Genomic DNA, 16,050 nt, shown 5'->3' on the forward strand with positions numbered 1-16,050 from the left:
AATTATCATCATTTCAACTGATTATGATGTTTCTCAAAAAATTACACTAAAACATAGTACTGCTTATAGGACAAGATCAGATAACAATGACACATGCAATGTTCAGTCTCAATGACAGACTAAACCTTCCAAATTATCCATCAGTAGACATCCCACTGGAAAAAATGTATCTGTGAATCAAATGGAAATTAGGACTGGGTTTATATAGGAAATTAGCATTTTCCAATTTTTCATTTTCATTTGCCTCAGAAACCAGCACTGCTCCAGTGCTTGGAGTTTCTTTTTGTCTTCTTCTAAAGAACAGTATTCACCTTTAAAAAAAAATAAAGCTCTATGGAATGCTAGTCATGGTACTCACACCAAAGGAGCTGGTACATTTGTTAAGATTCACAGGGAGTGAAACCACCTATGAGCTAGCCTTTTCTTCAGAAGCAATGGCAGGCAGGAAGCCAGTAAAGTCTCTGCAGAGATGCAAATTCACTTGTAAGGCTCCCTTCCCCTTTTCTCAGCACTTAATTGAAACTTCAATTGGAAAATTGTGCAATTTGGTTTGGCTTATATTAGTGAATTACTTTTCTTATTCATTTTCATCCTCTTTGTTCCATACATTCATCTTGGATGGCTTTGTACACTCTAGCTTAGGCTACCCATAGATTTATTTGCACTCTAATTTTCTCATTTTTGTCTATAATACTTTTTCCTGACTTTTTACTTTTCTGACAGCTTACTTGTTCTAATTTATTTACCTCCTTACACACAAAGATGTGCACGGAAATATAATGAGAGAAAGGAAAAGAAGAAAGTAGAGAGAAAGTTCTCTTCAATTTTTCAAGTATGGCATTTATATTTTGAGAAGCTTATATTTTGGTTTAGCTTTGACAATCTTTTCCTAAAACATAGATGTTTGTAGGAAAATACATCTTTTATTGTCTTTATGAAATGCTAATTTAAAAATTAAAAAATATTTCACATTTAAATTTACCTTGTAGTTTGTAGTTCATTATTCTGAAATTTGATTGATCTTCCTAAGAACTGCTAAAATGCAGCAAAGTTTCATTCCTACCACATCATCATGGCCTCAGGGACTTGGATGTGACAAGGATAGGGAATGAAGAAAAGATAAATACAGACACAAACACAGACAAAATCTGGGACTAGGTTGTCTGGGCTCTCTGTAATAAAGGTCTCAGCACCCAGAAATACAGCTCAGTGGTTTGTTATGCGGGGTTAAATAGAAAGCGTGGTTATCATATGCAGTCAGATACATTGACCCATTTATTATATACAGATAAACAAGGAGGTAAGATTTATGGGATGCAGCCCGATCAAGGAAACTGGCTTAGCTAATCTTGGTAAGCAATCCATGCAGGGAAGCAATCTTCATGCTATAACTATCTGGCAAGTTAACAATGGTAGGTATTTTCTGCATACACTCACTGTTATCATCAACACATGTATCACAAATGGGAAAGCTCTGCCCTTTCCTTCTCAGCTTATCCCCCAGGGAGAAGAATTTGGTATTTTTTCATGGGTCTAAGACTCTGACATCTTTGACATTTCCATTTCCATGTAGACAACACACATTGAATTGGGAAGTCACCTATTCAGGGCTTTCTCTACCTCCTAAGTATCCCCTCTTAAGATCGTCCCTCTGCTGATTTTTCCTGATCACTTCCCTACCTCTAACCTTTGCCAACTGTGTATATGTGGATATTCTATCATTTGACTTTTTGGAATATATGCTGAATGGAATCATGTACCTCACAGTTGTTTGAGTGTGGCCTCTGCAATGAACAAAATGGTCATTTATCTAACTAAATGTGTCAACAGTTCTGCTAATTACAATTTTTATTAAAGGTTACTCTTTTATCCAAAACAAGTTTAAACTTTCTGAAATTGGTTTTGTTTTGAATCATTTATTGTTTGATAATACTTTAGAGTGTGATTTAATTGCTGTTTATTTCTATAAATTTTGAGCCTGGTTATTCATAAAAGTCGTCAGTACAGATTTGTGCTTCAAGCAGGTCTTCAGTCACAATCACCTTCCTTGGGAAAAGATTTAGAGTTTTATGGGGAGTGAGTAATATTACTGTCAAGGTTATGTGGCTAGAATATGGATTGAGGCATATCTGATATCCTGAGGTAAATAGTCCACATAGCTCTTTAAATACCTAGGGAGGAACATTTTGGCATCATTAACATTTATATGAAACCCCATACTTCTCTCTTGGAATTTAGCTTAACTCTCCATTGTCTCCCTCCCCCTCTCCCTCTCCCTCCCCCTCCTTTTCCCCTTACCCCTTCTCCCTCTCCCTCTCCCTCACTCTCCCTTCCCATACCCCTCTCCCTCTCTCTCTCTCTCTCTCTCTCTCTCTCTCTCTCTCTCTCTCTCTCTCTCTCTCTCAAAGGAATGTTAAGTGAATAGGCATAAGTGTGCTGGTTGTTTTTTTTTTTTATATGACAGAAGCCTAGACATATCTGGGAAGAGGGGCTCTTAGTTGAGAAAATGTCCCTCTCACATTGGCCTGTAGTCAAATTTGTGACAAGATATATGATAAACCAGCCTGCTTCCATCTTAGGCTTGAAAACCATCCTATAGTAAATACAAACTAAGCACATTCCTGTCTATGACTAAATCTTTGTTTTTCAACAGTTAGAACCACTAAGTACAAATGCCAATACCAGGAAATGGCCACAACCATTTTCTTTAAATTAGTTGTGAAAACCAACTTATGATGATTGGCTACCTGGGTTTATGACAAACTTTTTATGGCCATCTTGCAACAATTGTCTTTGTTTCAGAAAGTTATTGTGCTCCACTTTTTAGGCTTATGCGCTGCTTCTGTAATGCCACCTGCTTGCATTTCAAATTCCACCATTTGAAAATCACCTACTTCTGAAATACAAAAACCATTATCCTACCCTTGCCCATGGCTGCTCTCTTGAAACCCAACTTTAGGAAACACAGTAAAGTACATAAATGATGACGATGATGATGATGATGATGATGATGATGATGATGATGATATTACAAGCTTGCCTTATTTAATTTGCGATCAGTTTTCTTTATTCTTGAATTTGTGGAACTACCATATTGTCTTAATAAATGATGGTATGGGAAGGTCCAGCTCAATGCTAGCAATGTCATTGCTGGGGATGCACTTCTGGTATTTATAAAAGAGAAAACTGTGCTATCCAGGAGGGGTCAAGCCCGAAATAAGCGTTTTGTTCCCTCATACCCTCTGCTTTACCTCCTGCATTGAGAACTCTGCCTTGAGTTCATACTGTGAGAGGAGTTTTGAATTTTGGACTAGATAAGCCATTAAATGGTCAGAGCTTAATATGCTGTTGTAGAAACTGAAAATACAGTGGTAAGAGCAGTGCAGGTAATATAGATCCAGGCTTGTGAAGTTTCAGGGAAAGGAAGGACTCTATCAGGGCCAGGTGTGTGCTTTTTCATATTAAGACTTGTGTTCTGGTCAGCTAGAGCCAAAGGATTTGTTGTGATTAACAAGAGACCAGACCATTAAAGAGAAACCTTTGTTTTACTAGGATAATCAATACTGTACAGCTGGGGCTGACAGATCAGCTGTAATTAAAAAGAGAACGTCACCATTGAGGCAAAATCATCTGGGAAGTATTTTCTTACTCTCAGCAAATTAAAACTATGGTCCAGAGTTAGTGAAGGTTTTACCTTGTGCCAGTGGCCAAACTTGATAATATGTAAGAGTAGACTTAGTAGTACTGATATTGAAGGCATGAAGGGGTCATGGAGAGCAGTGGAGTTTTTCTACCTAGGGAGACGATCCATTGAGACTGTAATGGAGATCCCAATATTTGTGTCAGAAAACCATCAAGTAGAGGGACAGGTATGGAGTTGAGATAGTTTGAGCCTAGTAGACCCTGTATTGTATATGATAGAACCAGACAAGTGAAGCTGTCCAGGACCTCAGGAACACAGAAGATCATAGCAAGTACCTATACATTTAGAAATAAATGTATGGGAAACATGCATATGTATTTAAAATAAAAATTACAAGTAGAAAATCCTTTCATACATGGTATTAGCTCTCAGTTGCTTATCTGACACATATTTTAAGAATAGATTAACGTACTTATTTACATAAAATACTGAAGCTAGGAACAAATCAACAGCTGAAATGCACACTTATCTGGTAATAACTGCCTAGACACTTTCAGAAGCATAGATGAATGGCTACATAAGTGAGTGTGGATAACTCTAAAACAACTCATCACCCCAGAGTTCCACTGCCTAATGGATGACCAACTTAGGAAAGCTGCATCATAGAGTCCATTCCCCAACTACTTGAACATCTTCCAATTTCACTTGTAATTGTAGATGGGAGACAGAGGAGTTAATGTCTAAAATTGTAAAGAGCGTTATTGATATGCCATGTCACCTGGCAGGAACTTGACATTGACCAATGTGAAGTTCCTCTCCCAGCCTTTGAGCAGGAACTCCTGTGTTAGCCATAATCCCCTCCACCTAGGGTAGGGTGCTCAGACCAAGGTGAAGCCCATTGTTCTTCAAGGACCTGCAGTTTCCAGAGAAACATTAGCTGCATGCAGAGCAACTGACCTGGTTCTGCTGAGGAGCTTCCAGCCTTTGGGGAAAGGGTTTTCCCCTGCCTATATATTTTGAGTTCTTCATTAAATTTTGAGACCTTGAATAGCAGGTGTTGTCTTGGTCTCCATCTCTTTTTGCCACCTTCCCATACATCCCCAGCTTCCCTTCCAGGTAACCCATTCGATGTAACTAGGAGCAGTTACAGATTGGCACCTGAACATGGGGCCTGACACCGGAAGTTCTCCTGTCTCAGCGAAGCTTCGCAAAAAAACTGAAAAAGATGGTATCTTTCACGGTGAGCAACTACAGGAGTTAAATACTAAAATCTCATCTTTTTTCATCTTTTGTGTTTTGAATATTTTTATTTTGACTGACACAGTAGTTGTTTGTGGTAGTTAGTAGTGCAGATTATTTTTTGTCTTTTTGATTTTTTACCAACTAGAGTACTGGTACTGGTCATATATTAACCATTAGTCTTCCGTAGTCTTCATATCCTAATCCTTGTGACAGATTCCTAGTTTTGAGGTAGCCACTATGAAAACTTCATGCCTCATTCCTAGGGGAATCTTGGGTTTAAGTTTTTGTAATTCATTGGTCACAATTTCTTTGTCAGTTGTCAATAATTCAGTTTTATATGCGTTTCTGCTTTGGGATGCTTCATAATCATCAACATTATGCTTGTGACAAGAGATTTAAAACTCATGTGTGAGCAGCACTTATGTAGTATCTGTGTTGCCCCTTTAGAGGACATTTCCATTTTCTTGTGCTTAGGAGTAATGCACCCTCAAGCATTATACTGGCCATGTATTTTGTTATAGTCAAATCAACTAAAAGCACAAAAGGTATTAAATTTGGTCACAAACTGATGACAAAACAGGTTTGATTATGATAGAAAATGATTTCTTCTAGTGCCAGTTTAGCTGAAAACATAAAGTCTAGCATTTCTAAGTTTTGCTTCTCCATAAACACTACTGAATGTTTTAATATGTTATAATTTATTTAAGCCTAACTAAATATGAATTATCTGATGGATTATGAAATCCATAAATGATGAGAATCAAATATATTCTTGAATTATATAATTATTTAAACTTACTATTAGAAATGCCATTGTCACTTGTGCTTATGTGTATGTATGCATGTGTGTTGCATACAGCTCAATTTTCAGGACTGCATGCACATGTGTATGGAGACCAGAAAAACTGGTCTGTTGCTCATCTCCTTACTGCCTTGAGACAATGTCTCACTAAACCCAAAGCTACCCTTTTTAATAGTCTGTGTAGACAGAAATCTCTCAAAATCTACCACTCTCCCCTGTATTTGATCTGAATTCAGAAACACCCAACTTGCCTGTTTTTGAATGTGGAAACTAGAAATTTGATCTCAAGTTCTTGAGTTCTTAGTTTACCAAGTGATTTCACCTACTGGTCCATCTCAATAGCCTCAGTTCTTGTATATTAAATTACATATAACATTTTAGTCTTAAAATTAGCAATGTGTTATAATGAAGATTTTCAGAATATACAGGATTATTTGGGATCACCCATGTTTTGAAAGCTTTGTGTTTGATTTCCCTAGACAACTGTCTATATTGTGTTATTGACTTTACTTGTATCAACAAAGGTAAAGAAAAAGCACAACCACAATCAGGGACTGAAACAGTATCAAATTTAGAAACTCCTACTTTGAAATGTAAAAAAGGAAAATGAACACAAACAAGTAACACTATAAAGAGTGAGTGCAAATCAAAGATACACATTGACTTTTTCCGAGGCTCAGGTTTACTTACCATGTAAAAAAGGAAATGTAAAAAAGGAAAATGAACACAAACAAGTAACACTATAAACAGTGAGTGCAAATCAAAGATACACATTGACTTTTTCCGAGGCTCAGGTTTACTTACCATGTGGGTTTCTCCAACAGTTCTTTGCACCCTGGGCATTAGAAGTATCCAATGGTTAAATTGATCCAATGGAAAAGTTTACAATAAGTAGAGTAGAGAAGACAAAAAGTAATTGTTAAGTGCCAGCATGGTGTGTCTAGAAGTGAATTAGGTAGAAGACAATCAAGCCTTCAATAACATCAGAGAGATTTCCCTAGCATAAGAATAGGAAGAAATTAAGATAAATGAAGTTGTGATCAAAGATTATGTGTTAAGAGTTTAAATCAACAGAGGTCCAATAGTCAGAGATGCAGACAAGGTCCAAGACTTCTCAAAGATTTAAAAGTGAAAGGTTTAGATTGATCTGTTCCTGGTAAAGACTTTTTCAGTGTGGAGTATTGGATTTTTTTCATGTTTATTCTGATTGAAGTTCCTGAAACAGAGAGCATGGTAAGTTATACAGCAATGCTCATTACACATAAGCAATGATAATTGTAGAGGTTAAAAGTACATGTAGGAGAGGCTTGGAATCTGATATCATAAACCATAGGAGAAAAATACTTATATGAGAATAGGAGAAGAACTATTAGAAATTTGAGATAGGTGGTCAAGAGGATGCCAAAGTGATCTCAGATCTCAGTTCCCTGTTGTCCAGAAAGCTCAGAATATCATGTTCCTGCTAGAAATACTCTTGGGAGCTTAATGTGCTGAGTCTGAAAGGGAACATAAAATAATGTCAAGAATGTTCTGAGAAAATTGTACATGTGTGCTTCGAGCTTAAGGAATGGTCTTATAGCAAAAGATGAATTCCAGAAAACACACAATTCAAAAATGTCTGTAGAGAGAGGCATCGAGTGGAGAACAGAGAATGCTGGTCAAGAAGGAATATTGGGTAAATTATTATTGCACATTTGTTGGTATTTAGGATAACTGGAATTAAATGTGTTAATGAGTTAAATAGGAATTGCATCCTCAGCAAAAGCATGTGGAAAAATTCAATCAGTAATAGAAACTCAACTTACCCTACTAAGCTTCCCAATCTTAACCCATGCATATAGCTTCAGGTTGATTAACATATGTGTCAGTGTTTTCTGTCATCTAGAAATAAACAGCTGACCCATTCTGAGACCTGCTTCTAAGAAATTTCCAGGATGGTGATTAAAACTGCCTGTGCATATTGTACATAGATTTAGGAGCTAGCAACAGCTGTATTTTTTTTTATATTAACCTGAGATTCAAAGATTGCTTACTTAATTCATATTTGACTCCCTCGACTATTTTCTCCTATTTTCCCTATATTTTTCTCTAGGTCTCCTTAATCAATATATCTACCTCTGTTTACATATACACACACATCCAAACACACATTCACACACACACAAACAAATCAATATATCTAATTCTGTTTACACACACACACACACACACACACACACACACACACACACATATACACACACACTGGGTCAGGGGGATGGTTGTACAGAAGATTTTATATATATAAAATCTGAAGCCACTGAACCACAGCATCCACAATTCAAGTGCATACACCCTTTGTATGCATACATGCAATTAACAAATAATAAAAATAAAGTTTTAATTTCAGATTTTTGCATATGAGAAAACAAGCATTATTTATACATCTTAATCTGGTTAATATCTCTTTTTGGGGGCATGATGATCTCTAGTTTCTTTCATTTTCCTGAAAATGACACATTTCCTTCTTTATGGGTAAATAAAATCAAACTGTGTCTATATTCCACACATTGTTTCAACTATTGGTTTAATAACTGTTATCTAGGATGATTCCTTATCTTAGTGTTCTGAGAGCACAGCAATCAATATCATTATGTGTCTCTCACTGTGATACCCTGATTTAGATTCCTTTAGGCTTATGCCCAATAGTGACAAACCTAGATTGCTGTATTTTGTGTCTTGATGATAGCCATTCTCACTATGGTGATATGAAATCTTGATGCTCTTTTAATTTGCATTTCCATTATAAGAAGTAAAAGACACTGAAATTTTTTCAAATGTATATTGGCCATTTTGTATTCCATTGTTTTTTAGATCTGTCATTTCAATTTATTTACATACTGTTTTTAACTCTAAGTGTTTGCAATGATATTAATTATCTATTTCATATATAGTTGACAAAGATTTATTCTTGACATTGTCTCTTCTTTCTACTAATTGTTCAGTTTGCTTTTGAATTCCATTTAATACTATAATTTATGGAATTAGTTCCTAAACTACTGAAATCTTTACCAGAAAGTTCTCATTCAGACCTATATTTTGAGCTGTTTTGGTTAAGTTTCTTCTTTAGAACTTCCAGCGGTTCATTTTAATAGATGCAAAAATTGCCTTTATAAAGTTTAACATCCTCTCATGATAAAAATCCTGAAGAAATTAGGAATAGAAGGAATATAACTCCATATACCAAAAGGTATAAATTAGAATCCTATAGCTAGTATTGAACTAAATGGGAAAAGTTTGAAAGCATTTTCTGTAAAATATAAAACAAAAGCATGTTGCTTGCTCTCCCTCCACTCTTATTTGATAGAGTGATCCCACGTCTTAGCAAAATAAATTAGTTAAGAGAGGAATGAAGAGAGAAATGGACATTCAAAGAGAACAGGTTAAAATCATCCCCATTTGCAAATGACATAATCTTGGGTTTTTAAGCCCCTCTGTATAGATTCTCTCAAGAAGCTCTTTGACCTCAGAACCACTCTCAGCAAAGTCACAGTACAAGATACAAAATCAGTAAACCAAATTCGTTGGCATCTGCAGGATATAGACAAAAAATTTATTGAAGAAAAAGAAAGGTACATGCAAAAACTTCTTTCTCAGGCCATGGAGATGGCTCGTTGGGTTTTAATATATGCTGCACAGGGATAAGGAACTGTGGTTGTCATTGGTGGTGCAAGTTCCCTTTAATGCAGAAACAGGCAGGTGTAATGAGCTTGAGGCCAGCATGGTTTACAAAGTTAAGTTCCAGGACAGCTAGGACTCTTATACAGAAAATCTCTGTCATGAAAAACATAAATGAAGACAAAGAAGGAGGAGGAGCAAAAGGACAAGGAAGAGGAGGAAGAGGAGGAAGAAGATGAAAAAGAAAAAGAAAGAATAACCTCTATAAGCTCATATATTTGAATGCTTAGTTATCAGGGAGTGGCACTAATTGGGAAGGATTAGGAGGTGTGGCTTTGTTTGAAGGAAGTATGCCCCTGAGAAATGACTTTAGGTTTCAAAATCTAAAGCCAGGCCACTTCTCTCTTTGTCTATTTCTACTACCTGCAGATTCATATGTAGAACTCCCAGTTACTTTTAGAGCACCTTGTCTGACTGTGTGCTGCCCTGCTCGCTGCCATGATGATAATGAACTAAACCTGTGGAACTGTAAACCAGCCCCAGTTAAATGCTTTCATTTATAGGAACTGCTGTGATCGTGATGTCTCTTCATAGCAATAGAACAGTGACTAAAACAAAACCTGTGTTAGAATCCTAACATGTACATTACTAATGAGTATGGATGAGCATTTCCATAGCATCATAATTTGGAGACAGAAACATGTAGATCACAAGAACTCACTGGCCTGAAAATTGTGAAAAGAGAAAATATTGAGCCTCTGATTCAATGAGATACCATTTCAAGCCAGTGCCATTCACTGGCTTCCATAAGAAATCACACAGTTCACACACCCACAAACTTGAATAGAGGTAACATATGCACCATACCATAAACATGCACATAAACACATACTGCACCCATAATAGATTATAAAAAAAAATCCAGCAATGAACCTAAACCTAACTATGAAGGCAAAATACCCCCTACAATGACAACTTTAAGTTCCTTCCTAAAGAAAGTAGAGAAGACACTAGAAGAAGGAAGATAGCAAAACCTCCTATGCTAATGGATTAGAAAAATTGGTTTTGGGAACATAGAGTTACTAAAAGTGAGAAAAAGACTTTATACAGCTCCAATCAAAATCTAAATAATAATCTTCTCCTTTAGGGATTCTAAAAACAACCATAAAATTATATAGAAGCAAAAACCAAGCCAAGGAAAACAAATAAACAAAATTGGGTTTTGTTTGATAATGGAGATATCAAAATACCTGATATCAAATTATACTACAGAGCCACAGCAACAAAATAATGATCATATTACTGAAACAAAAACAGACATGCAAAATAGAAAAATAGACAGACAATGGAATAGTAAAAAAGGACCCAATATTAACCCATAAAGTTACAGCCAATCTAGTTTTTGACAAAGAACACACCAACTGGTTATCCAGAAACAAAGAGTCAGCCCTGAGATCATACATAAAAACATTATATGAATTCAGCAGCTTATGTTTATGAATATATCTGTATATAATATATGCATGTAATAACTATTAATGAAGAAATGGGCCATGAATTTGAAGGAGAATGTGGAGGGGTATATGAGAAAGTTTGTAGGGAGTAAAGAGAAGGAAGAAAGAAATATTGTAATCAAATCATCATTTTCAGAAATAAGAGATAGAAGAAAAACTTCCTAGTTATTATTTCAAGCTATAATAGAAATAAATATTTACTGATTGAATGCTCTTAATTTATAATAAAATAACATCATATGGTTATAGCTCTAGGTATAATCTCATTTAATAAAATTTTATTTCTTTTAAAAACATAAAATACAGAAAAACAATGTCTTTTTTAAGAAATGATGCTGGGGAAACTGGGGTTCCCAGGTAGAGGAAGAAATTTAGATCTCACTTTCTACATCTATGCCTCACTTAATTGAATATGGGTCGAAGAACTTAACTGATGGATCTTTGCTATTTAGAGAGGAAAACACATGCAAAATTCTTCAAGATTTATGTAAGCATTTTCTAAGTAGTACCTCAGTGGTACAAAAATATATTCAATAATGGCTGAATAAGATTACAAGAAATGAAAGTCTTCCTGTACAATAAAGTTAAACAGTCTGGAGGGAGGTAGCTGGTGCCTTGGAGTTCATCAGTGTGGGCAAACTGAGAACAAACTGTAGTGCTGCCTGTTTCAAAATCCCATAATGAAACATATTATTTTGTAGGATAATGAAAGAACTAACCAAAGGTGGAAAATCCCCAGTAAAGTAAACTCTTTTCTAGAAATTGTAGATAAATGTAAGAAGAATGTGGTAATCTTTTGTCAGCTTGTCGCAGGGTAGAGTCATCTAGGAAGAGTGAACCTGGTTTGAAACAGATACCTCCATCAAACTGGCCTGTAGGTAAGCCCATGGAGCATTTTCTGCATAAATGATTAAGGTGTGGAATCCAGCCCACCTGGCGAGGTGCCACCTGTGGGCAATGGTCTGAACTGTATAAAAAAAGCATATTGAGCAGCTAGAAAGCAGACTTCCTCCATGACCCTGGATTCAGTTCATACACACACACACACACACACACACACACACACACACATACACATATTAGGATATTTAGATAGATTAGATAGATAATAGATAGATGGATGGATAGATAAATAGATAGATAGATAGATAGATAGATAGATAGATAGATAGATAGATAGATAGATAGATAGAAAGAAAGATAGGTTTTAAAAATATAAAGCCAAACTTCTACAAAAGTTATAATTGAAATGTTTGGGAATAAAAAATAGACATAAATTAGATAAAAAATAAATAATGAAAAAGAAAAGTTCTATAAATATTTTAAAGTAAAATTTAGTAAGAAGGGAAAAAGAAAATAAATAAGAAGTCGTCTAAAAAGATGACATACCCATAAGATATACGGTTATTAAAAATCAGTCACGCTACATTTATATAATAGTGGGGTATGGGGCTGAGCCCAAGAGCGTTGTGTCTCCTGTGACTCATGACAGTGCTGCCTCTGGGAAGAGTGTCTGGTGTCCATCAGAGCTGTGTCTCTCTTCTTCATTAGCTTCCCTTATGTACATACCAGAGCCATGTGATGATGCAGCATAGATTGGTGGTCTGCCCTGTGCGAGTTCTCTCGCCCTTCTGTGACTTCTCAATTGGTGATGGTTGAGATGGCTCAGGCATCTGATGGGAGTGGCTTGAGTACATCTGTACCATGATCTGCACAGGTGAGCCTGCCCATGAATCTCTAAAATGCACCAGCTTTCATTCATCAGTCTGGAGGAATCCAGATGTAGATGTCAAGGTCAAGAACTCTTCGGGAGCTTCAAAGTTCTGGAATTCTATGAAAGTAAGCAGATAACATTGATCGATGCCCTGACCTCTGGCTCAATGGTATTGAATTCCATAGATGCTTACTTGAAAAGGCCTTCTGAGCCACTTAAGTCAGGTGTACCACCCCTTGTACTCTTTGCAGCCTGAAGGCAGCAACCTACTACACTTTGTCGTCTAACATTGGCCCCCTGGTAGTCCCTTCCTGTGTAGCATAGAAGACAGAATTCCTGCTCTGTTCTCAAGCCCCAAGAGTGCTGAGTTTAAAACAATAGATTAACTTTCAGGGTTATACCAGGCCTTGCCTTACCACCTGAGGAAAGTGATATGACAGACTCCTCCCTGACACTCCCCCCCACACAAAGACAAACTGCATATTTTGTCCAACTGGAAGAATCATTGGCTTCAGAAGTAGGTTTAACTTGTCATACTTCTCTATGCAGTGTCACTCTTTCATCTCTCCATATATTTTAGCTTGGCACAAAGCTACTTTGTGCATTCCCTCCATCTTCCCAGTAAATTAGTTGTAGATTGATTTTTAAAGAAGGATCAAAGTACTGTCTACAGGTACATGGCATTTCTCTGAGATAGATAATGTGATAAGTGTTTGTATTCTTCCAGTGTATTTTATATGCTATGTGCAAACTGTGGCCAACCAAAGCCTTGCTACAAAAGGAAATTAAGAACTAGTCTCTTTTTTAAAAAGATGTTTTTATTTTATTTATATGAGAACACTACAGCTGTGTTCAGACACACCAGAACAGGGTATCAAATCTCATTACAGATGGTTGTGAACTACCACATCCTTGCTGGGAACTGAACTCAAGACCTCTGTAAGAACGGTCAGTGTTCTTAACACCTAAGCTACCCCTCCAGCCCTAGTCTTTTCTTTTGTATAAGGTTCTTGTGCTTCTATTATTTACATAGAAATTCTGCATATTTGTAGAGTGTGTGTATACCTTATAGACAAATTCTAAGAGCATTTCCTATAAACCCTGTTTTAACAGTGTTCTATATCAAAATTGGGGGACTACAGAAGTATTATATACTGCATGATACATCGTTTTTTTTATTTTATAGTGTTTTTATAATATATTTTATTTGATATATTTTTATTTACATTTCAAATGATTTCCCATTTTTCTGGACCCCCCACTCCCCGAAAGTCAAATAAGCCCTCTTCCTTCTCCCTGTTCTCCCATCCACCCCTTCCCACTTCTTTGTTCTGGTTTTGCCCTATACTGCTACACTGAGTCTTTCCAGAACCAGGGGCCACACCTCCTTTCTTGTACCTCATTTGATGTGTGGATTATGTTTTGGGTGTTCCAATTTTCTAGGCTAATATCCACTTATTAGTGAGTGCATACCATGATTAATCTTTTGAGACTGGGTTACCTCACTTAGTATGATGTTCTCCAGCTCTATCCATTTATCTAAAAATTTCATGAATTCATTGTTTCTAATGGCTGAATAGTATTCCATTGTGTATATATACCACATTTTTTGCATCCATTCTTCCATTGAGGGATACCTGGGTTATTTCCAGGTTCTGGCTATTATAAATAGGGCTGCTATGAACATAGTGGAGCATGTATCTTTATTAACTGCTGGGGAATCCTCTGGGTATATGCCCAGGAGTGGTATAGCAGGAACTTCTGGAAGTGAGGTGCCCAGTTTTCTGAGGAACCACCAGACTGGTTTCCAGAGTGGTTGTACCAATTTGCAACCCCACCAGCAGTGGAGGAGTGTTCCTCTTTCTCCACATCCTCACCAATAACTGCTGTCTCCTGAGTTTTTAATCTTACCCATTCTGACTGGTGTAAGGTGAAATCTCAGGGTTGTTTTGATTTGCATTTCCCTAATGACTAATGAAGTTGAGCATTTTTTGAGACACTTCTCAGCCATCCGAAGTTCTTTGGGTGAAAATTCTTTGTTTAGCTCTGTACCCCATTTTTAATAGGGTTATTTAGCTTTCTGGGGTCTAACTTTTTGAGTTCTTTGTATATATTGGATATTAGCCCTCTATCTGATGTAGGGTTGGTGAAGATCTTTTCCCAATTTGTTGGTTGCTGATTTGTCATTTTGATGGTGTCCTTTGCCTTACAGAAACTTTGTAATTTTATGAGGTCCCATTTGTCTATTCTTGATCTTAGAGCATACACTATTGGTGTTCTGTTCAGGAACTTACCCCTGTCCTCAAGGGTCTTCCCCAGTTTCATTTCTATTAGCTTCAGAGTGTCTGGCTTTATGTTGAGGTCCTTGATCCATTTGGAGTTGAGCTTAGTACAAGGAGATAAGGATGGATCAATTCACATTCTTTTGCATGCTGACCTTCAGTTGAACCAGCACCATTTGTTGAAAAGGCTATCTTTTTTCCACTGGATGTTTTCAGCTCCTTTGTTGAGGATCAAGTGGTGATAGGTGTGTGGGTTCATTTCTGTATCTTCAATCCTATTCCATTGATCCACCTGCCTGTCACTTTACCAATACCATGCAGTCTTTAACACTATTGCACTATAGTATTGTTTGAGGTTTGGGATACTGATTCCCCCAGAATTTTTTTTGTTGTTGAGAATAGTTTTAGCTATCCTGGGTTTTTTGCTATTCCAGATAAATTTGAGAATTGCTCTTTCTAACTCTATGAAGAACTGAGTTGGGATTTTGATGGGGATTGCATTGAATCTCTATATTGCTTTTGTCAAAATGGCCATTTAACTATATTAATCCTGCCAACCCTTGAACACGGGAGATTTAGTACCTCAAGTATAATATTGAAATGATATGGAGAGAGGGGGCAGCCTTGTCTAGTCCCTGATTTTAGTGGGATTGCTTCAAGTTTCTCTTCATTTAGTTTGATGTTGGCTACTGGTTTGCTGGATATTGCTGTTACTATGTTTAGGTATGGGCCTGTTCTTTCCAAGACTTTAAGCATGAAAGGATGCTGAATTTTATCAAATGCTTTTTCAGCATCCACTTAAATGACCACGTGTTTTTTTTTCCTTCGAGTTTGTTTATGTAGTGGATTGCATTGATGGATTTTCATATATTGACTCATCCCTGCATTCCTGGGATAAAGCCTACTTGATCATAGTGGATGATCATTTTATGTGTTCTTGGATTTGGTTAGCAAGAATTTTATTGAGTATTTTTGCATTGATGTTCATAAGGGAAATTATTCTGAAGTTCTCTTTCTTTGTTGGATCTTTGTGTGGTTTTGGTATCAGCATAATTGTGGCTTCATAGGAGGAGTTGGGTAGTGTTCCTTCCATTTCTATTTTGTGGAATAGTTTGAAGAGTATTGGTGTTAGGTCTTCTTTGAAGGTCTGATAGAATTCTGCACTGAAACCATCTGGTCCTGTGCTTTTTTAGGAT

Source organism: Apodemus sylvaticus, chromosome 8 (genome assembly GCF_947179515.1).
Source record: "Apodemus sylvaticus chromosome 8, mApoSyl1.1, whole genome shotgun sequence".
Lineage (NCBI taxonomy): Eukaryota > Metazoa > Chordata > Mammalia > Rodentia > Muridae > Apodemus > Apodemus sylvaticus.